Source organism: Nyctereutes procyonoides, unplaced genomic scaffold (genome assembly GCF_905146905.1).
Source record: "Nyctereutes procyonoides isolate TBG_1078 unplaced genomic scaffold, NYPRO_anot_genome, whole genome shotgun sequence".
NCBI lineage: Eukaryota > Metazoa > Chordata > Mammalia > Carnivora > Canidae > Nyctereutes > Nyctereutes procyonoides.
The window spans coordinates 32,008,130-32,031,995 of record NW_026575051.1 but is presented as its reverse complement, the minus strand read 5'-3'; the positions used below and the strand labels follow the sequence as shown (position 1 = coordinate 32,031,995).

The 23,866-nt window shown below is 34.4% G+C and overlaps 1 protein-coding gene across 1 annotated transcript in view; it reads right to left on the bottom strand.

The window, feature by feature from the left end:
- Nucleotides 1-23,866, bottom strand: part of ADGRB3 (adhesion G protein-coupled receptor B3) — a 705,508-nt gene that overhangs the window by 116,042 nt on the left and 565,600 nt on the right. The gene's annotated exons all lie outside the window — the stretch shown is intronic.

Below are 23,866 nucleotides of genomic sequence, written 5' to 3'. Positions count from 1 at the left end.
TCTCTCTCTCTCTCTTCCTCTCTCTCTCTGTCTCTCATGAATAAATAAATAACATCTTTAAAAAAAATAACTTTCCCAAGATCTCAGAGCAAGTGGTGTCACCAGGAAGCTACACCTGGTGTAGCTTATGATCTTATGATCTTAACCATAATTTCTTCTATTTCCTGATGCAGTATTGATGATACTGGTAATCAAGAGCAAGAGGAGCTTTAGTTCCCTAGAAATCATTAGTAGCAGATCACTAATCTAAAATGATGCTAATGATGTGACCTGAACTTGACATTGTGGCAATTTATGCAAGGACAGCTGCAAACCCCTTTGAAGTCCTTCAGCAAGGCTTTACACTACAAACCCACAGCTCCTGCTTGGGCTGTGCCAGCCCAATGACTACTTGATGCATAGAATATCTTGTCTTGTCTTTATCAGTGTATCTAATATATTTATGCTGGATCTTATAAAATGCAAGACAATGGGCCACTCTATTCAGTAGAGAACAACAACGACTGGTATAGAACAGAGTTGTAAAAGTCCATTTTTAGGAGAGTGGGTGGAGCAGGGGTTTGGGACTATAGTAACGATTCTTTGTTTATGTTTTTGTTTTGTTTTGAGAGAGAGAGAGCGAGAGAGAGCAGGAGTGGAGGGGAGGCGCAGAGAAGGAGGCAGACTCTCCACTAAGCAGGTAGCCTGACGCAGGGTTCCATCCCAGGACCCTGGGACAGGACTGAGCCGAAGGCAGCTGCTTAACTGACTGAGCCACTTAGGCTCCCCAAAGATTATGTGTTCTTTTTTTTTTTTTTTTAAGATTTATTTATGATAGACACAGAGAGAGAGAGGCACAGGGAGAAGCAGGTTCCGTGCAGGGAGCCCGACGTGGGACTCGATCCCGGGACTCCAGGATCGCGCCCTGGGCCAAAGGCAGGCGCCAAACCGCCGAGCCACCCAGGGATCCCCAGATTATGTGTTCTTAAAGCACCCTATAAATAAATAGTCTTCATGAGGCTGGAAGGTCCTTAGGCTGATAAGCTATGAGGGAAAAAGCAGTGAGAGAAGCTAATTCACACTATCTGCATCTTGTCAATTTATTCCTTCTCAGAAGATAATTCTTTCTCTGGATTCTCCTCTGGTGGCTGATGAAAAGATCTTGGGATGTCCCTCCAGAGCCCCCGAAGAAAAGGGGTTAAAACTAGAAGCCTTTCACAAATATTATATACATTTATTGAAAAAACAAAACTTTCATAAGAATTTATTTGGCCATCTTTTTCATACAGAAACTTCCTTTTTCCCCATTCGCCTTGTGATATTTTTTATTTTAGCTTGATTCTGATTTAGAATGACTTATACTTGAGTGGTTGTTTATTTGCTTCTTTTTCAAAACTCATTTCAATGTCTCCTGACCACAGTCTTAATTCATAAGACTGCTTATTTTAATTTTTTTCTCTTCCATTGCCTCTTTGTTAATATCTTGATATTTAGTGTCATTTGTGACTGTAATTAAAATGGTTCTAATTTTCCTCTTCCTGATGATGTCTAGTCCCTCTCCCTAAGCATAAATGAAGATATTTCACAGAAATAGGGTAAATACCAGATGCTACAGAAATCCAGGAGAGTCTTGTCAATAATTCATCATTATTGTTTTCTACATCCTGTCCATATTTTTTACCTTATGGGAAAGCCCACTGTTGATGCCAAACTGGATTGAAGTAAGATTTTGTTACTAATATCATTTAACACCATGCAAAAAACAACAGTTAATATTTAATTACCATGGGGATGCTGCAATTAAAGTGAAGAGAAAAAAATGGCTAGGACTGACTTGGATTTGGTGAAATGACACTGAAAAATACCTTACAGCATATATATTTGAATATGTTATTTTCTTATTTTTTGAAGGATTCTCCTTTCCTCCCAGAAAGTACTGTCCCTTGAAACTCAGAAGAAATTTTTCCCTTAACCTTAAAAAGTATTTAGACATTATAAAAAATAAGTGTTTTCTTATAATCACATGCACTGAGAAAATATCTACAGGTCTACTGAATTTTTTAGAATTATACATAGCCCCGAGCATTATTTAATTCATAATCATATTTATTCAAGGGTCTTCTTTAACCAAAATATATCAAAAAGTAAAGCAAGAATGGATTATTTCATGTGTTTTATAGGACAAGATCTTAATATTTTTCACAGTAGTCGCTGGATCAATATAATATAATCTCAGTTATTTCCCACCCTCTTCCTGCCAAAAAAAAGAAAAAAAAAGTGAAGTTAAAAGACAAAAACCTTTACATAGAGCCTACAGTTGGGAATTCTAGGCCAACAAGTTATTATAATTACTAAGCAGTAATATTTCTTCCTCCCTTGCTCCTTCTCTTTCTAGTTTTCTTTTCAATTTTTAAAAACCATAAAGTCTAGACTCATGAGCACTTTTTCCTAAAGAATTCCAGTTGAAATAAAGATGGAAGAGGAAACTATAATGACAGTTCAAACTCTGAAGCACTTTTAGATTTTGTACAAGGAGTTCACTCTATTCAACGTAGTGCTGTGTGGGATTTTGGGAAGAGGCAACATTAGATCTCAACGCTTTTGACATCCCAAGCCTACACGGCATAACTGGGGAGTTCCTCTCGTGAATCCATGATATGCCCAACTGTTCACTTTAAGCATATTTCCTCTATCTTTCCTCTCAAGGAAAACAAATCTTCTCTAAACCGATGAGGAGTAGGTAATGGTTAATTATATAGTCTACCAAATGAAGAATGCTAAATGGATACGATGGGATGTGGAGCATGAGCAGTACATCAATGCATTTCTAAGACTTAGTTTCTCTCCTTGACCAAGGATCTCATTGATGTTTTATTCCTGCCCTGCCCAGAGCCTCCTTCACTAAGAAGAATATGCAAAGAGAGGATATAAGAAGGATTTTAAGCACCTTTCTGTTGCCTGATGGACTTGTTTCAGAGCACAGCCTCATCTGTCCAACTGGATTTAACCTACTATTTTGGCTAGAATAAAAAAAAGAAAGAAAGAAAGAAAGAAAGAAAGAAAGAAAGAAAGAAAGAAAGAAAGAAAGAAAGAAAGAAAAGAAACACAACTACCAACACGAAAGACAGTCTCTTTCTCAGCACATGTTTATTTCCCACACTGCTGCACGCTGCTTCAATAATGAACTCTACAATTCTTTGTTTGTTGGCATGAACACTGCAAGTCAGGTAAAAATGTTTAGCTGTGTGTGACCTGGGAATTGAAGAGTAAAACTCACAAAATTGGTTTGGCTTAGAACCTAAGAGTTTACCCAGAGGTGAAAGGTTTATGTACCATCATAGCAAACATTGATTTTTGTTTTTTCCTTCTCAGATATTTTAAAATGCAACTTGGAACTGCAAATACTTCAGTGTATGGATAATCTTTTTCATCTCCTTGAACTTGTTTTGCTCAAAATGCCCATTTCAGTTCCTTCTAGGTTAAACAAAGATTCATTGATCCAAGATTTCTCTATTCACATTTTTACCCCACTTCCTGAAGATATCTGCCACTACCACACCCTGGCACCAATTTCAAGATATACAGCTTGGTTTTCCAAAGCTGTCTTTTCTATTTTGATTCAATGCATTTTCTATATTTTAGATGGCTGGTGACTGATGAGAATTTATCCCAAGTACACCTCATTTTCCATAATCATAGCTCATATGATAAAGAGATAAAGTCTGGTAGACCACAGGCCCTCTCCTCCATTACTAGAAGAAACATGTTGCATCTGAAATCTTTGTGAACATTTCACAACTACTCAAGGTCATCTTGCTGTTTTCCCTCAGCATTAGTGGATTTATAGAGTCACAAAAGAAAGTTGAAAGCTGCCACATTATTTTTAAATGTTTTACATGTAAACATTCCCCAAATGGATCGACAAACTATCAAAACCAAAGGAAGGATTCTTTTAATTCTTAGAGTTCCTAATCCCCATTCACTATTTGATTCTATCTTCTACACACTCGTCCTGTTTTCAAATTCTTGAGTACTATAGACAGCCAACAGAAAGGATTTCCAAGTTTATAATACAAACCACATGGAGCTAAATGTTCCATTTTTCTAGATAGTATCATTTATTTTTTTTTAAATCATGCTGTATGTAGCCAATAAAACTACTCTTCTTAGTAGCCTCTTCTTCTTCTCAAGAAAACTGAAATGATAACTGCGTACATTCCTATATACAATCATGAACTTCAATCAGCAGAGCCCAACTAGATTAACACAGAAGTAAATTTTAACAGAAAATAGTTCTTTTAAAAATGATAATAAAGCAAATATAATCAAGAATCTAGAATAGAGGGAAAAACCTCAAACATATGAAATGACTTAAAAATTATTTATTGTGGGCCCAGATCTTCTCCCTCACCACCACCACTCTGCTCTTCTTATTAGATGCAGGGAAACAGGTGAGACTGCTGGTCTGATGTCAAATCTTTTCTCTTCCTCTGCCTCCTAAAGTCACCAATGCCTTTATGGCTGCTCTGTTCGAGCTCATCTCTTACGTGCCTGTAACAGACTTTCACTTTGCTTCTCTGCTTCTAGTCTCTCCTCATTCTACTTCATCCAGCACATTATAGCCAACTTTGTGTAAAGTACAGTGCTCTTCTGACATCACTCCCATGCCATTTGAGGCCCATCTCAATCCAGTTCCAGCTCTCCTCCTTTCTTTCCAGATATGCTTTGTGTTGTAATTGCACTGCAGCACTAGTTACTGTCCACTCATTCTGTGTTTCTTCTTGGCAAGGATATAAATAGATTTCCTATTTAAACCTTAACTCTCTTTCCAATTCCATGTCCTCCATAGAGCTTTCCCTAATTTCTACTTTCCATTCTTACTTTTGCTATGCAGAATTATTTCCTGTTTTCTCTCTTGAGCTAGACAATAACCACACTGTGTCCTAATTATCTGCTGACCTGCCTGTCGCTTCGAGGGCAGGCACTGGAACCCATTTGTCTCTGTGCCCCTAGCACCTGAATGAAAGGAAAGCTGCAACAATAAATCTCAGAATGTATTTCAAATCCAGATGGAAATTCTTCTATTTGGAACAAACTTTCCTATACCTACCCATTGGCCAGGACATGTGTGTGTATACATATGCACCTGTGTACATTTGCCTTTTTTGTTTTAGATCATTTAAAAATTTTCTTTCCTAGTCTTAATTATTTTTATTCTTAATTTGCTTGGAATTTTTTTTTGTATGTGAACTACTTCTTACCTTTCAGATGAGTACAGATATGTGGTATATGCAACAATAAGAACTGATGTCTTTGTGCACTGTGATTTTTATTAGTAAGCTAGGAAATATTCAAATGTTCTTAATGTGCCATACTTACTAAGTTAGGAATGAATTCATATTTAAGAAAGCCAAAGCCAAATAACAAAGCTGACACAAAAAGTCTTTCCAATTAATCTGGAATTTTAATTATAATATTTCATCCTGTTATTGGAAGGATGGTGTTTGTGTTTGCATGAGCTTTCAAGTACAAGTGAGAGCTGAAGAGCCCTAGAGCACATGATGAGAGGGAGGGATAGGGGAGAAGAAGAGACAGAGAGAGGTACTTGCATTTCTGACCTGAAACAAGTTAGATATGTTTCACATGATATTTTGACTTTAAAAAGACAATTTAAATTCAGGATAAAATGCTACATAATTAAGGGTAGTTTGATGTTTTCTTATTGATTTATACATTACTCAAAATGTTACTTGTAAATAGAAAATGAATCTGGATGAGTTCATTTTTTTAAAAAAATTGTTTTTGGACCTCAGGTGTACAAATACTGGATTAATCTTAATCTCTGATGTGTGAAACTCTCATTACTAATCTATCTATACATGGTTCTCTATTTTCTTACTTTATTTTATTTTATTTTATTTATTATTTTATCTTATCATGAGAGACACATAGAGAGAGGCAGAGACATAGGCAGAAAGAAAAACAGGCTCCCCGGGGGAAGCCTCAGGTGGGACTCAATCCCAGAACACCGGGACACAACCTGAGGCAAAAGCAGACACTCCAACCACTGAGCCACCCAGGTGCCCCATGGTTCTCTATTTTCATTCATTGATACATTTATTCATTGATGTATTAATAATGTAAAGTACCCATGCCTCAGCCACCCAGCACAAAAGACAGAACCTTGGAAATATATAGAGCCATCTGGTCCTCTGTCCACCAATTTCCTAGTCTCTTAATTTCTTAACTCTCATCCACTTTCCTTATTAGTTTATTTCATATTTACATATTCTCTCATTTAATCCCTCCTATGGGTAAAGGATGTCATTCTAGTTTTTTTACTAGAACAAAACACTGGAAAATTTATTCATTAATGACACAATGTGTGGCTTCCCTGATTTAATGCAAATTACACAATATACTTTTATGATAACTAATGATTTGAAGAATATTGTCAGCTAATCTAAGGCCAATGAAGAGAAAATTGTCATACTACCAATTTACTGAATTGCCTGAAAAAATGCCTGTTCCTTGTAAATTTTTCTATGTTAAAATATTATTAGTTATATATACTGTAAAAACAGCACAAAAACAAAAGATAATAACACATAGAAAATCAACTTGAATTAATTCACACCACTGTGTACTGTACCAAATGAATGTGGGGAAGGTGCCATTCCTAAACCATGAGGCAGTGAGGAAAATTTGAGAAGTCAGACCTTTTTCTCCCTGCGATTTGCAATATGATTATGGCTTATAGTTTAAATTGTTACTAAAATTTGATTGATTCAATTAAGTCAACTAGTGGTTTTGAGTTGGATCAACTCAGTCTCTACCTTCTTTAATTTCCTCCTCAATAATATATATATATCTATATTTTATATTATATATATACATATAAAATCTGTTCTAAAAGAATAATTTGATTATTCTTAAAGATTCTTTCAAAATAATATATAACCTTATTTTCTTTTCTCAATATTTAAGTCTTACAGATTGATTCATTTTATTGTTAAAAATATTTTTAATTTCATTTTGTTTTATATATATTATTAAGAGATATTTCTTTATTTAGCGTGAGAATGTGTGAGAGTGGGGGAAGGGACAAGGGGGTAAGGGAAGGAGGCGGAGAGGAAGAGAGAGAACCTCAAGCAGATTCCCTGAGTGTGGAGCCCAGTACAGAGCTCAATCCCAGGACCCTGAAATCATGACCTGAGCTGAAATCAAGAGTTGGATGCTTAACTGACTGGGCCACCGAAGCAACCCTAAGTATGCCCATAAGCCTACTCTTGAAACCAAACTCTGTAAAGTTCACTCAAGAGACACTGGCCAAATAAGAGCTGATGTTTGCAAAGAACAGAGGAAGTATTCCAAATCCCAAGGTTTATCTCTGTAACAGCCTTCTTGTTGCTATGTTAACAACAGTGTGCTCATTTACAATTAATTGATTTAACTGATGAATGTACTTAACATTATGTACCAAAAGCTCTAATCATGGAAAACCTAGTGATCTAAAATCCATCTCTGACAGGAATTCACTGCTGGAAGTCTAACATCAAAATGTCAGCCATAGTGGAACAACCATGCTCATTAAGTATAACAAACCCATGACAAACTCCAAAAACTTCCATAGCCATGCATGCAGCTCTAATGAGCCAAGGTATAAAGAAGAGAAACATTCTACTTTATACTTTTGTGTTACAAAAATGCTCCTTAATCAACAAATTTGTTCTCGAATCTTTAATTTTACAGTCTTTACTAGTGTGTTAGTACTACAAATATTTCTCATATTTGGTAAAAGAAATCTGTAGGACAGTGAAGTATAATGTAGCTTCTACAATATTTGTTTTTAAATTTCAAAAGGAAGTTATAATATAGGCAATCCTATTTGATAAAGTGTCAAGAATATGGTATGTTAAAAAATGAAACATAGTAATAAAAATTTTACTTATTTGACCACTTCTGAGTCCCTACTTCTGAAGTTATGTGATACTACAAAATGATTACTTCTGTGGACACATCAGTCAGCGATATTCCCTGATTTGGATTGAAATGTAAATAACTTAGTGCTAGTACTACTCTTATAGAAATATAAGGCTAACGCTAACTAAAGAAACACAAAAATTTGATAGATACATATTCATGCAATTCAAATTCTGATTAAGAGAACCACTTGAAATATAATTTTGAATGCATAATTATAAGCATAAACTATTTTGTCAAAATATATGTATCAGCTTAGTTCAAATTACAGGAAAGCCTATCACTTCAAAATGATCTTTTTACACTTAAGAACATTTTTAAATGATGGAGATTCTTAGTATTTTTATCCTTTTCAAGTGAAAGCTCAAGAAATATCTTTATTCAATAAAGACAATCTTAATACATCATTTTTCTTTATATTCTAATAAACACCTCTCTATTCTTTATTTTAGTGTGGCTGGGAATACTATTTCTGGAACTAGACAAACCTAAGTTCAATATTTGGTTCTGTCTATACTAACTGTGTGATCTTGGACAAGATGTTTAACATTTGTAGGTTTTAGCCTCCTCATTTCTAAAGTGGGGAAAATAAACAACCCAATTTTAATGAATTGTTTAAGGAATAAAGATGATTTATATAACATGCTTGATATAATGTTTTATAGAAAAAAATAAATGCTCAGTAAACATTGGATATCATAACAGTACTTATGATGATGATTTCAAGTAATTAGACTAACAGTCCAAACTGCACATGTGAATAGCTGAACCAGAAGGAATCTCCATGAACACTTGTTCATCTTATTTTAGAGAGGAAAACATCAAGGCCGAGAGAGTTTCAGTGACATCCCCATCACGTCAGCCTTTTTACTCCCTGTTAAGTGTTATATTAAGTAGTTTGCCCCCAGCCCTTGCTAGCCCATTTTAGGAATGGGTAACACAGGGAAGGTAGTGCTAAAGGTGAGGTGAAATGAGGCTTTTCTCTAATGAACAGAGAAATCTCATATGACAGAAAAGCGAAGTTAAATCACTGAATTGATTGCTCAGAAAATCAATATGAAGTTTCTATCCACAGAAATGCTTCCAAGCTGAGAACAAGGGGTCTGGAAGTCTGAGGAATAAAGGGCATGGGTCCATAAGACAGGATGTGTCAACACTTCTGTGTGGATACCCACAATGCCTTGGAAGGCTGAAAGCAAATCAGCCTTCCAGCTACCTTAAAATGTTAGTGGGGTCATCTTGTCAAAACCGTGATTGCTTAGAGAGAAGTCTAATAGGAACAGCAATAAATTCAACTGGATATAATGTCATAACTGTTTAATGTAATACATTGGAACTGACTTCTTACCTATCCAAAAAAGAAGCAGCCTCTTTGAGAGTACTCAGTTTAATAATATTGCTCGAGCAATTAAGATATAATAATTCCTTAGCTTTTAAATAATTTATTATGAACCTGGACTTTAAGTCTGTAATTGCACATATGTAAAAATTTTTTAAAATTATAATCATACATTGTAAAAAATGTTGGAAAAATTATATGACAAATCTTTATAGTTACGTATCCAAATACTATCACTTACTGTTCAAATCTTTATTGTCTGATTATTACTTTTTGGTCTGATTATTATTTTTAATAAGATCATAAAGTTGAAAAAAGTAATATAACCACATATAGCTGTAAAAAACATTCTAAATGCTTTTGAGTTTAATAAAAAAAAAGGAATCTTCAAAACTTCTTATTTTACAAATTGTGAATAAAAAATATTTTTGAGTTGAATATACTTTCTGGTTTGCAAATACATATATTCCACATCCTTGAGTATTTTAATATAAATCAGAAACAGAACTCTAACAAATCAGAATTTATTTATTGATGAATGAGCCATTATACAAAAGTAGCATTATTACCCTCATGCCATGCCTTTCAGGACTGCACTTAAGAGTTTACAGTTGTCAAAGTGAATGATGGCAACACTGCCAATGGATTTACTGCCCAGTGGCCAGAAAGTCAACATCACACACTTACGCCAGGATGATATGAGTCCCAAACCTAGTTGTAAACTGATTAATTTAAATCTCACTGAAAATTAAATGGAACCAAAATCGATTTTCAATTCAGTTTTAAATATTTATTTCATTATATCAATACTTTTAAGCTTTAAGTAGCTTCTATATAAAAGTATTTTATTTGATATATCAAATTTTATGTATATAATGTAGCTTTTCAAAGTCATCTAATAGGAAAAGATTATTGTCAAAATGTAACATTGAAACTAGTGAACAGATTAATACCCCAACAAGTACAAATCACTCCTATGTTCTATCTGTCATAATAAAGCTTTTGTAGACTGAGATTAGCCTTTTGTGCCAAGATCTCTAGAGAAAGTAATGTGCATTGAGCCTCAAGGGAAAACTTTCTATCTATATCTAACTAATGCTTCCAGAGACTTTGGGCTGCTCCCCTCGCTGTTGCAAAGTACACAAAAGTACTAAAAAACTAAAATAGCTATCTTTGAATTAAAAGCCAAGCAAACATACAAAAACATTCAGATTTTATTTTTTAGCCATTACTGTCAACAAGAAACAATTAACACCCTACATAGCCCTTTGAAAATACATACACAAATATCTGATTATTACCTTTAATTATTCAGTAAACATTTCATGCCATGAACCATATTTTCCTTTTCTGTGTCCTCTTTTTTTTTAAATTATCCAGCAGAAAAATTTTTTAAAACCGCTACTCACATAAACCGCACTGCCCTTTCCCAAAAAGATTAGAAAGCTTTTGAAAACTCTCCCTTTATCTTAATATATTTTCAGAAAGGATTCAAATAATTTGAAATATTTCTGTAATTCTTTTCAGTTATTAATAATGTAAATAATGGACCATGGAGAGGAACAAGGACTAAGGCAAGCAAACCACACTTGCCTTGAAGGAGTCATTTGTCTTTTGTAGATGAGCTGATTTTTCCAAAAAAAAGGGCAATTCACTTACCTCAGTCTATCATAGATTTGGGGTAAGCTAATTGAAGTGTCCTTCAGGACACACAGAAGCCAGCATTTGGGGAAAATAGATTGAAACTGTCCAGGAGCAATTTCTATTTTTAAAATTAACCAATAACCTCAAGCTTTTGAGGTATTTAAGTAGAGAAGTAGTATTTTTAATTTTTTTAAAAAGTAGGGCCAAAATTATTTCATTTTTAGAACATGTAATTTGGTAATTTTCATCTAAATTAGTTTCAATTTAGAGATGTTTTCATAATGAGGTTAAATTTTAATCAAATTTAGAGATGTGCTTTTTTTAAACTTTTTTTTTTTTAAAGATTGTATTTATTCATGAGAGACAAGCAGAGACATAGACAGAGGGAGAAGCAGGCTCCTTCCAGATAGCCCAATGGGAATTCCATCCCTGGACCCGGGATCACGCCCTGAGCCGAAGGCAGATGCTTAACTGCTGAGCAACCCAGGTGTCCCAGAGATGTGCTTTTTAAGAAAAATATATAATGTTAGGCAGTTTCTCCATCTGGAAAATAGGATTATGACAGGGTCCGCAAGGTTGTTTTAAGAATCAGATGTGAGATTTTAGCCACATTAATGACGAGTTTTCTTGTGGAGGTGGGGGTGAGTGAAGTTCTGTGAAAATATTTATATTTTGTTCTATGGACTACTGACTATTCTATCTGTATCAATCCCTTTGTTACCTTATGTTGTCTATTATAAACTACGTGACTCAATCCCGGCTGCATATCAGTACCACTGGTGATGCTTTTTACAAGTCTAGTTTCCTGGGCTCAACCCTCAGAGATTCTAATTCAGTCAATTTTACAGTTTAAGTCCTGGGACTCCCAGCTTTAAAAAACTTTCTGGGTGACTCTGATGAGCAGCCAGGATGAGAACTACTATATAAGGCAATCAATGTTCCACTTATTTGTTCCTGCTGAAAGGCTATTATATGGACTTCAGTAAGAGGTAGAAAGAGAGGGAGAAAGAGAGTAAGACGATTAATTATATTTGGATAGTGATCTTAGTAGGAGAGAAATGAATAGGACTGTGTTTCTTGAACAATGATCCAAACTTTCCAGAAATTTAATGCACCAATAAGATACAAAAAAAAAAAAAGAACAAGATCCTGAAGATATTGTAGGACAGCTAGTTTAGAAACAGATACTTTTCTGGGAATTATGTAAAAATATGTCTTTTAATCTTGAAAACAACTGTCATTACAATTCATTGCTGTTATTTTGTATCCTACAGGATAGCTTGGTGAGTATGTACAGTGAGTTTGGATGATTACCACCAAGAGGCACGTTTCTGAGAAGATCCAGAGTGACAACACAAGTAGGAGTTCAAGCAGGATAGTGAGACAGTACAGTCAGCATTCACATGACTCTTGGAGCAAGATACTCAAGTTATTATATCAATCCAAAAGAAAAGGGAGAGAAAGAAGACACACTTGTCTAGGGAGAAAGATGGTCTTAGGACAAAGACACATTGAAAACAAAGAGGATAAAAGATATGTTTAAGAAGATACAGTAATAAAGCCAGAAGAAAAATAGATTTTTAAGACTGACAGTTCCAGTTAAGACTAATCACAGTGAGAGTTTTTAGCACATGAAAGCAAAGCCCTACTGGGCTTTAAATAGCTATGCTTGGTTTCTAGGTGTAAATCTCCTTAGTCTATAGATCACAGATACTCTATTTGTATTTAACTTTTGTACTTCAAGTAAAATAAATTTCCCTAGAGAGATTCCTCCTCACTTTGTAAATTGGCTTTTTCAAGAAATCTTAATTGGATGTAGTTTTCAGTGTTTGTCTTTGATTTGGCAAAAAATGGGGAAAAGCAGTGAATAAGGATTATAATATATGTCCCCATCTCCATAGATGAGTGGATTTCTGTGTCCAAGGATATTGCTCTTGGACTCTGGAGCTGAACTGCTTGCCATGAGAGGTAAGGATATATATGGAGGGGGAGGAATATTTTCTTTACACAGAAGACGCCTAAATGAGGTTCACCCAGGCATCAGATAGCCAGCCAAAGCAGAGTTTCTGTTCTGTTTCTTTGCCAATTATTTCCTTTTATCAAATATGCCTCAGTTTCCTGCATTTTCCATTTGTAAAGTAAGGGTCTTGACTGAAATTAAATCATGAAGACATTATATGAATTCCTACATCCATCTCCCTTAGCATTTAATCTGTCTGAAATTTCACTTACCTAGAAGCCTCCCCAAATTAATCAAAAAAGCAGACTAATGATGTACTTGCACTTTAAAAACAGACTTGAAAATTTGAAGGTTGCAGTTTTCAAGTTTAGCTTCAATTTCTAAACACAGAGTGAACATATGGACTTACACATGAGGCAGATATGATACGTGTATCTCTGCTGGATTGCTGCTGCTTCCAGAGGGTACTGTCCTACACTGTGCTGCTGTTAAAAAATGTGAATGCTGCTTGAGAGAAACAGTGACTCCACTCATAAGTCATCCAACTTCTTTGTGTCAAATGCAATAGTCATTTAGATACCATCACATGCAAAATCTTCCTTCTCACCATCATGATCTTTCAAAGGAAAACCTGAGAGAGATTTTTCTGAAGCATGGCCAATTATATGTCTTAAATAAAGCAGATGAATGAGAATAAGGGTTTGTATCCCCCATGGGCATCAGTACATGAATAAGAATATTCACTGATGTCAGCCATGGTTCTGTACGTTAGTATGTAAAGAGAGTTGCTTCATTCCTTTGCCTCACAGACAGTAACCTGAAGAGAGTCAGCAGACTGATGTTTGTGGCTTCCTTTAATACCTCCCAAGAGCTATTTTCTACTAAAGATAAATGATACCTACAATTAACCCTAACTTTAGTCCTTATTTTCCAATAAATAGATTCATAATACTTCCTGAAACTTCTCCAGTTGACTAAATCCAAAATGACTCCCTTTTGTAGAGAAATCTGACATCTATATTTAGAAAAATGCTATGTGTAAAGTCTCAGATACACTATTATATTTAAAACTCAATTGTTGGAATTTTCATGGGGGTTGATAGGAAAAATTGAGGAACTGCCAATAAATGGTAGATTTTTTTTTTTTGAAACACAGAAGCAATTGAAAATAACATATTATGCCCATGGTTCTAACCACCCACTGACAAAACCATTTGTGTAAGTAAAGAATTCATATTCATAAGACCAAGGGGAACAAGGATAAAACATAAAAACTCCTTCTCAAAAGTGCTTGTCTTTCACTACTTCCAAGTCTTCCATGTTTTCTACTAAAGGACTTCTCATATCTAAAGTGCCAAAAATTTATCTATGTTTATTTAGAAAAATGAAATAAAATGAAGAGCCAGGAGTAAGCAGGTAAGTGAAATTATCCTTGTTTTTTTAAGGTAGGATCTCTATGAACCACCGTGATAACTCTAAATAAATAGTATTTTCTATAGCAGTAGCCAGAAGATGATATAAGGCCACTGTCTCAGATCCCATCCAAAGTACAATGACTTAACAAGAGATATGGCTATTCTTGGTCTTTTGTGGCATATTTTGCTACTTTTCTCCCCTAAAAATGTTACTCTTGCCTTATCCACGTATTCATAAGAGATATAGAATGCATTACAAGCAAGAAATGCTGACACTGATTATAAATGCTTATGACCTGTCAATAAAGATGGACCCTCAGGGCCCCTGGGTGGTTCATTTGGTTTTGTCACTTTGTCTCTGGTGGTGATCTTAGGATCCTGGGACCAAGCATCACCTCCCTGCTCAACAGGGAGTCTGCTTCTCCTTCTCCCTCTGCTCTTACCCCCTACTCATGCTTTCTCTTTCTCTCTCTCTCTCAAATAAATAAAATATATATATTTTTTAAAAAAGATGGACCCTCTATTTTCACCTACATTGTTTCATAAAACAGGAGATAATGCTATATTTATTCTAGTATTAACAAGACAAATACCAATGTACATTTGGAATTCTCAACTGAACTTTGATTTTTTCAATGCTGGTCACATTTGGGTATATAATATAGAATTCTCCTTTACATAAAAGTATAAAAATGCTGAGGAACCTGGGTAGTGCAGTCAGTTAAATGTCTGACTCTTGGTTTCAGCTCAGGTCATGATCTCAGGGTTGTGAGATCAAGTACTACATCAGGTTTCATACTCAGCGCAGAGTCTGCTTAGATTCTCTCTCTCTGCCCCCTTCAAAAATAAAAAAAAAAAAATCTTTTTAAAAAAGTGTAAAACTTCTTTGGTGTTCATTGGTAATTTTCACTTCCCAACCAAAGTGAAAATTCGTAGAAAGATAACCTAATTACCTAGGTCCATTTGCAGAAAGATAACCTAATTACCTAACCTAAACCAAAGATTTGCCATGGATTACTAAATATTAGATGTTGTATATAACAGCTTGAAAGATAATTCCATACTATAAAACATGAATTCATATATATGCATAAGTTTATTCATTTAGGACTTATTATGTGGCACTTGAATCAAAGAACAAAAAAAGATCTTGAACACTTGAATGCCTTTTCTAAGCTCTACAATTTTCTTTTCTTTTTTTAAAGATTTTATTTACTTATTCATGAGAGACAGAAAGAGAGAGGCAGAGACAGAGGCAGAGGGAGAAGCAGGCTCCATGTAGGGAGCCTGATGTGGCACTCGAACCCAGGACCGTGGGATCATGCCCTGAGCCTAAGGCAGACACTCAACCGCTGAGCCACCCAAGCGTCCCACCTCTACAATTTTCTAATAGATGTAATAAGTATATAGAAATTAGCCTATTTATATAACAATTTCTATTATATTCAGAAACCACTGAATCTGTATTTTAGGGTCAAACCTGTTTTCAATTCTCTACATTGATAGTTCTTCATTCTAGATGAACTTCGATTCCAAATGAACACCATAAAGAAGTTTTTTTCATTCTGCTCTAAAACCTACAAATCTACTGCAAGCTGAATTTAAGGTATTTCTGAAAGTCTATCAGTTTAACAGCTTGAGACCTTTTTCTTACAAAAACATGCATTTCCCTGCAGGGTTCTAAAAAGTTTCCCAGCAACACTCATTAAGAGAGGCCACAGCTATAGATTAGCCTTGCTGCTACCATTTTCCTTATAAAGTGTTTTTTGGTGACAATTTTCTATTCAGTAGTGCAACTGCATATAATTATTCAAATACAAAAGCCTGTTGTAAAAGAATGTGGAGATGATGGCAAAATCACCAAAAAGCAAATGAACTGCTTTGACTTTAGAGACAATTTTGTTGTTCACTGTATTTACTGACAATTACCATTAGGAAGGATTTTTGTGTGAGAGACTCAGGGCAGATTTGGTGCATTTGCAGAAAGATAATGTTCCTAAATACAGTTTAGATTGGTTCAGATGTATAATAAACAAAATAATTCACATCTTTGATATGCTGATGTATCATCACTAAATTACTGGGAGAAAATACAATAGCTACTGTTAATGTCTACATTTTAATACAGGGCCCAGGAAAATTAGAATATACGAATGAATAAAAGAAATGCTGGACTAAGATGGAGTTTATGGAAATAGCAATAAAAATACTGGACAAGGAGAGAATATCCCTTTTGTTTTCGTTCTAGATCAGACTCTTAGACTCAAAGCTATAAGAAAATTAAAGATGGTTTCCCTTTAACCCCTGCAAGCAGAGTCCAATACTCCTCTTGCTCCACCTCAGCCATCCAACTTCCATCAAACATATATACATATATTTGAATTTTGCTGCTAAGAAAATTGTTGCTGAGAAAACTTAATGGCTTACCTAAGATCATCTTTAGTTTAGTGACAGTTAAGATTTGAGACAAGGACCTTTGTGCTATGCCAAGTTGACTCTGAAATAGCTTCCAGAAGGAAGTCCTAATACTGAGACAAAGTAAATGGATGTATTTCTGTTCTGAGGAATGCTGCTCTCTTCTCCTTGTACTCCTTAAAGATAGGCAAATATACTTGTAGCGTAGGGCCTATTACTTTTGTGTATATGAATTACTGATTTGGGGACAATAGGACACAAAAGCCTGGTAAGATGCATGAGAGTATACTGCTTTGCTGTGTAAAAACAGACACAAAATATTTTTCCCAGAAGCTATACTCATCTCATCTGGTCTACTGTGCACTAAAAAGACAGGATACATTAAAAAAATTAGTTTGACTCTTAAAATGTCCCTTCTTTGCATCTTCTATCCCCATAAGAGAATTATAAAAACAAAAAATCTATAACTGAGCTCAAACCACATCACACACATAAACATACACACACATATACACACATATGATTTTATGTATTAAAAAATACTTTATACAAGGCAGCGCTACAGAAGAGATGATGTTTGGTCATGTAAAGTTAAATTAAACAATATTTTTAAGCTTCTAGTTAACTTTTTTCTAGTCTCTAACGCTAATTTTGTACTACAGCTTGTGATAAACTAAAAGGAAAACAGTGGCCCAGCTAAGAGGATTCCATTTATTTATTTTTATTCTCAGATATATTCAATGCCTTCTTTACATCTGATTACATTAATATAATGGGAATATATAATATTTGCTAGAAAAAATATTTGCTGGATTATACTCCATGGCAGTATCGAAAATAGAGAAGCAGGGGAAAAACAATTAATGTGTTCTCATTTAAACTTTACAAGGTTAAAACTAACCATATGTTCTTGAACATGGGCACAGGAGAAACCATTATTGCTGTGCAGTCAGAGGGCTGACAAATTGGCTGCAACAAGGCTAGTTATTGAAAACTTGTAAGCTATCTATTACTTAAAATTATTTCCCATGTAGGCCCAGCTCTTGTTGAATTTCATCTGCTTAGAGCTAAGAACTTGCATTAATTTACACTGTACTGACTCATTTTCTTATTAAGCAAATTTGAAATGATATGATATTTTTGGCTTTGCTGGATTTCTTTCTCTTAATATCTTATGCTTTTCTCCAAGAAGGTCAAAGAGTTTAATATTAATCTTCATAACATTGCTTTGGTATATTCTTATCCTTATTTGACATACAGTAAAGCTGAGATAAGTAGAAGATTACAAGGAATAGACTAACACAGGAGAAGTACTGACAGGCAAACTTCAGCCTTTTATTTCTTACCCTACCCTACCCCCCTACCCTATCCACCATTCCATTTTCTGTTGCAAGAACCAGGATGCCTATCAGAATCACCTGAAGAGTATTTTCAACTTAGTTGTGCAATTCCTGAGGGCATAGTAGAATTTGGAGGGGGTGTGGGGAAGGGAGATTGAAAACTCTCTATGTGGTTCTAAATACCTGTCTCCTTTACCCTGGTTGAGAATCACTAATGTCTTAGAGTAGTTTCCCAGTACATGCACTTATGTTCTTAAATATATTTCCCTTTATAAGTCATCCTTTTAAAAATGTTTATCCCATTATAACAAATTTCTAATTTTCATTCTGGGACCCTGGACTATACACCATTTAGTCTTCAGAAAATGGTTGTGAGAGCTAATATTTTTGACATATAAAGGTACCTCATTTCTTTAATGACTTTGTAATTTTCCCTTTGCTAAATGCACTAACTTTAATATTTTCATACTCAGTACAATTTCCAACTATTTTTCACTTCTATGTACATGTGGATTCAATATGCAAACATTTCTTATGTTGCCAAGTTATCCCTTTTACCAGTAATCTAGGAAAAGGACATTGATATTGCATATTATTCATGGCCTCCTTCAAGTTCCAAGAAAAAGACATAATTATGGCAGGGTGGGATTTTTAAAAGTAGAAAAATCAATTCCTTTCCATCAATATTATTCTTAACTCTGAAAACTGCTAGCTTTCCTCTCATCCCTAAGAATTCCTTTACTGATCTTGGAATTATCCCTACTAAGTAGAAATATTGTCTTTTTTTTTTTTTATCCTTCCCTGTGAATACAATTCCATCTCTGAAAATAGAACTTAAACATATTCTTCATATTGCTAGCTACAGAGATTTCATTCAAATCTCTCTCTTTTCTAGTAAATGGGCTCTGGAAGTTTAACAAGGATCCTCTTCTTAGCTGGCCATGAGGTCGGGGAACCTGCACAAATATATCCCAGCTTCTCCACAATAGAATTACAACCACATCTCTACAAATAGATAGGACTGCCAACAAGCATTAAATACACTGTGATGAGGTACCCTGCATGATACCCTAAAAAAATCTAGTTTTCCCTTGATGTGCATAGCTAAGCTCTATTATCACCAAAAGAAATTACAAGTGGGTATCCAGGGGAGAATGTACACTGAAAATGTACTTCTCTCACAAAATTCACACCATCTCCCTTTGAGGCCTTAATGCAGACCAGTCAACTAAATCTTAAACATGATCAGCAAACAAAATGAAATAATTAACTTTTCCCCCATCTGTCTATTGTGTTTTTGCCATTTGTTTTCAATTGAGTTTATCACCACTTACTAGCAGTGGAAATAGGTAAACAGTATTTTGTTTACTTCAGATGGCACTTTTCACTTACAACCAATAGCTAATGAAGCCAAATGAGAGGACTGCCGGATACAGGATTTGCAGGGATGCAAATGGATACAGGATAGAATATAAAACACATTTCAGGAAAAAAAAAATCAGTCCTTCTTGAATAAAAAAAGACACTAACAAAGAAAATCTGGGAAATGATTATAAGATTTATAACTTTAGGATTTAATGACCAAAACTGCACCACTTTTTCTTGACATGATAGAAACTAAAAGAAAAAAGATACTAATAGAAATAGTTATGCTACATACTCATATTTTCATGTTATTGATACAGCCTTCCAGGGATGTTTGGAAAAGCTTTCTAATAGTAAAACACAATTTAATACAGTAAGATTGTTTTCAGTATTTGAGGAAAAACAACAACAACAACAACATGCACACACAACCATGCTATTACTTTATTATTAAAAAGGACCAGGATCTATTAATGACATATTGGTAAGTGGCTTATTTTGCCTTTTGAATTTTTGTTACATTTGCATTAATAGGCAAAAGAGTGGCTATTTTTGGATATTTGGATGTTGATAAATTTAAAGGAAGCCAGACATAGAATAGTGTATACATTAAAAAAACAAAAACAAAACCCAAAAAACAACCTTATCAGTGAAATGTAAAAAATAAATGGTTGCTAGACAGAATATTCACTGATGTATTTTAAACTTGTTCTCATTCACTAGAAGTGAAGTCAGAGGGGGTTTGCTTGGCATAAATTCTGTCTTGTGCTCTTTTTTCCCTGTAATTTGAGAAATACTTTGCTCCCATATACAAAGTGTGCCACTAGCTTCTGATTCCCTGGAGAGGAGCACAGCTGCTTACTTTCTAACTCTCTACACATACTTTTCTTGTGTATACCTAGCCAAAAGAACATAAAGAGACATGCTGACATGCCTGAAGAGAACATGGTCCATGAACTTTTGATCTTAGATATAGTTTTGTTCTCAGCTGGTAATTACAAGCTCAAGAAGTTTCAAGGAAATAAATTAAGTCTGTAATTGCATGTGTTTTGATTGAAATATATAGCATTAAAAAACAGTCCCTGTTTTTAAAGAAAACATATTTAGGAAGCAATCAAATGAAAAGCCTCAAAAGAGTGAAGGATTGAAGGATCACAAAAAGGAAAGAAAAAATTGCTTGGAACAGAATATTTTCCCTAGAGAAGAATATAGATGGCCCTATGAACTCCGGATTCTCTTCCACTTTTTCTTCAACTTAAAACATGAGCATTATGTCATAGCCCAAAGGAACACTACAATTAGTGATGCTCTCTCTCCTTTCTCAGTAGCCTTATCTAATTGGTCATAAAATCTTTATGATTCTATTTCATGAAGCAGAGCCATACCCACTGCCACTAACTTAACAGTTATTGAAAGCAGATATCGGTTATAGACAAAGGATCTAGAAAAAGGATCTAGAGTAGACAAAATAATCTTGAAAAAGAAGAATGAAGTTAGAGAATTCAAATTTTCTGATTTCTAGACTTAATCTAAATTTTTTTCAAAGGTACGAAAGTAATTCAATGGGAGAAAAAGTCAGTTAGATATCAATATGGAATGAAATGAACCCTAACCCCTACATCATATCATACACACAAAAAAATAATTTGACATATGATAGATCTACATAAGAGGTAAAATTATAAGGCTTACAGAAAATAATATATCTTCAATATCTTCTAAAGAATAAGCAAAGATCTTTTTTTTATAGAGAACTCACAAAACAGAAACAATAAAAGAGAAATATGATAAAATATACTTCAGAAAATTAAAAACTTATATTCCGCAAAAGATGCCATTAATAAAATGCAAAGGTAAGCCACAGACAGAGAAAATTAATATGAAGGTATAATGTTATATAAATGAAAAAAATATATATATCAAAAGACTTGTATCCTAAATACATTTCAAAACCCCTTTCAAAGCAGTAATAAAAAGACAAACAATCGTATTTTTTAATGGAGGAAGAGCTTGAACAGAGACTTCCTAGCAATAAACATAAATGGCCTATAAGCACATGAAAAAATACTAAACCTAGTTAGCTATTAAGAAAATGTAAATTAAAATATTGGCAAGGATATGGAACACTGAACTATCACAGATTGCTGGTTAGTGTATAAGACAGTACAATAATTTTGGAAATCTGTTCAGTTCTTTTTTTTTAAGTTAAAAATACTCTAACTTGCCTTTAACCCAGTAATTCTACTCCTAAGTATTTATCCAAGAGAAATAAGAATATATGATCATACAAAAATTTATACATATAGTTTAAAGCAGCTTTATCCATAATAACAAAAAAATTGAAAACAATCTTAAGTCCTGCTATTTGGAGGTTGGATCAACAAACTGTTACATTCATACAATGGAATCATATTCAGCAATGTAAAGGAATTAACTAAGAATACACACGACAATATAGTTGCATCTCAAAAATACACTGAATGAAAAAAGCCAGACCAAAAAGGTACCCATATGAAATTCTTAAATAGACAAAACTGACATATGAGGACAGAAATCAGAACAATGGTTGCAACAGGGGGCGCAGTAGCCTGGGACAGGTCAGGGATAACTTTCTAGGGTGATGGTAATTTTTCATATTTTGACTATAGTATTGGTTATATAGGTACCTGTTGGTCAAACCTCAACATATGACTCATTGTGCAATTCACTGAATGTAAATTTTACCTCAATTAGAAGTTTATTGTGTGCCAGTTTGTTGTATCCTAGGTGTAATTTTACTTGATTCTCATAACATCCCCTCCCCACTGCTAGATTAGGAAAGAATAGTTTAACAATGGAGAATTATATATTTCCTTCATTCAGTGAAAGATATTTAGTGGGTGCTTGCTGCTATGTGCCAGGCACTGTGCTAGGCACTAGGTATGTAGTAAAAATCAAGTAGAGAATGTCCCTTCCCTTCTGAACTTAAATAAAACTAAGATGGCAAATTAAAGCAATGGTTATAAAGAAGAGAATGGGTTCAATGAGAAGGAGTAATGAAAAAACTATTGCAGTGTTTTAACTTGGGGGGAATGGGATTTCAGGGAAGTCTTCTGTGAAAAGGATATATATAAGTTAACAAGGCTAGCCTAAGAATGAAAGCAGATGAACTCTGGCAGAGGGAGGAATATATGAGAAAGCCCTAAGGCAGGGGAAATAGTTGTATGCTAGGCAAAGCACATAATTGATGGGACACTTTTTTAGTGGCCTTGCTAATAATTGCACCAGGACAAGAGGCACAAACCAGGCATACGGTCACCTGACTTATGGCTTATTAGCTACTTCTACAGTGATTCTAGTAGAAGGCCAACATGCCAGGAATACAGTGAATGGAAAAGTAATGAATATGAGGTGTTGAAGTGGGAGAAGTATTTAGAGGCCAGGTCATTTAGGAGCTTGTGGGCTAGATTATTTTGGATTTAATTCTGGGTGTAAAAGAAACTTCACTTATTTTAATTGAAGTGTTTTAAGCAAACAAGTGCCATGATCTGATTTACAATTTAAAAAGATCCCCAGGCTGGTGTGTGGAGCATGGTTAAATAACTTGACAAATGGTACATAGCCAGGAAATGGCAAAGCTTAAAAATCCCTCATTTAGAATAAGTGATGATCCTATTACACCTGGGATGATTAGCCACCTTACAGCAGATCATCCAGCCCCAGTCAAGCCTTCAGATGACTATGGCTCTCACATTTGGAATGCAGCCTCATGAGAGATTTGAAAGAGAACTGCCTGAATAGATTGCTCCCAAATTCCTGACTCATAGAAACTGTGAGGATTATATTTACTTTTAAGCCACTAAATTTGAGGTAATTTGTTATGCAGTAATAGAAAATATAGATTATTCATTTCATTTCTATAAAGGGTGTTCTTTCTTAGGTATAAAGGATTAACTTTGTAACTTTATTTTGAAAGCCAGGAAAATATGTAACAGAAGTTTCTGAATAGAAATAGATGCTATTAGTTCTAACAAAAAGAAATACGTAAATGAGAAAGAAAATCAGAAAAACAGAATTAATTCATATTTTGTAAAAGCCATCTACCACATTCCCATCCATTAGAAAATACCCTTTTGAAATACAAATAAAATTTAATGAACAATAAGAATATAAAATACACAAAGATGAAATTCATTTAAAATTCTTTATAGTCTGGATGCTGTGCATATATTAATGTATCATCTACCAAAGCCATGTCCATCTATAGAGATATATAAAAACTATGTATATTGTAGTTTACCACAGAACCACAAACAGGCCCTCATTGTGAATATTCATGAATTAAAATTTATCGATGTATTTCTCCTGTTAATCATTTCTTCTCTACATTACAACTGAAACCTTAATCTTTGATTCAGTACAGTAGCACCCTAGGATGACTATAAAT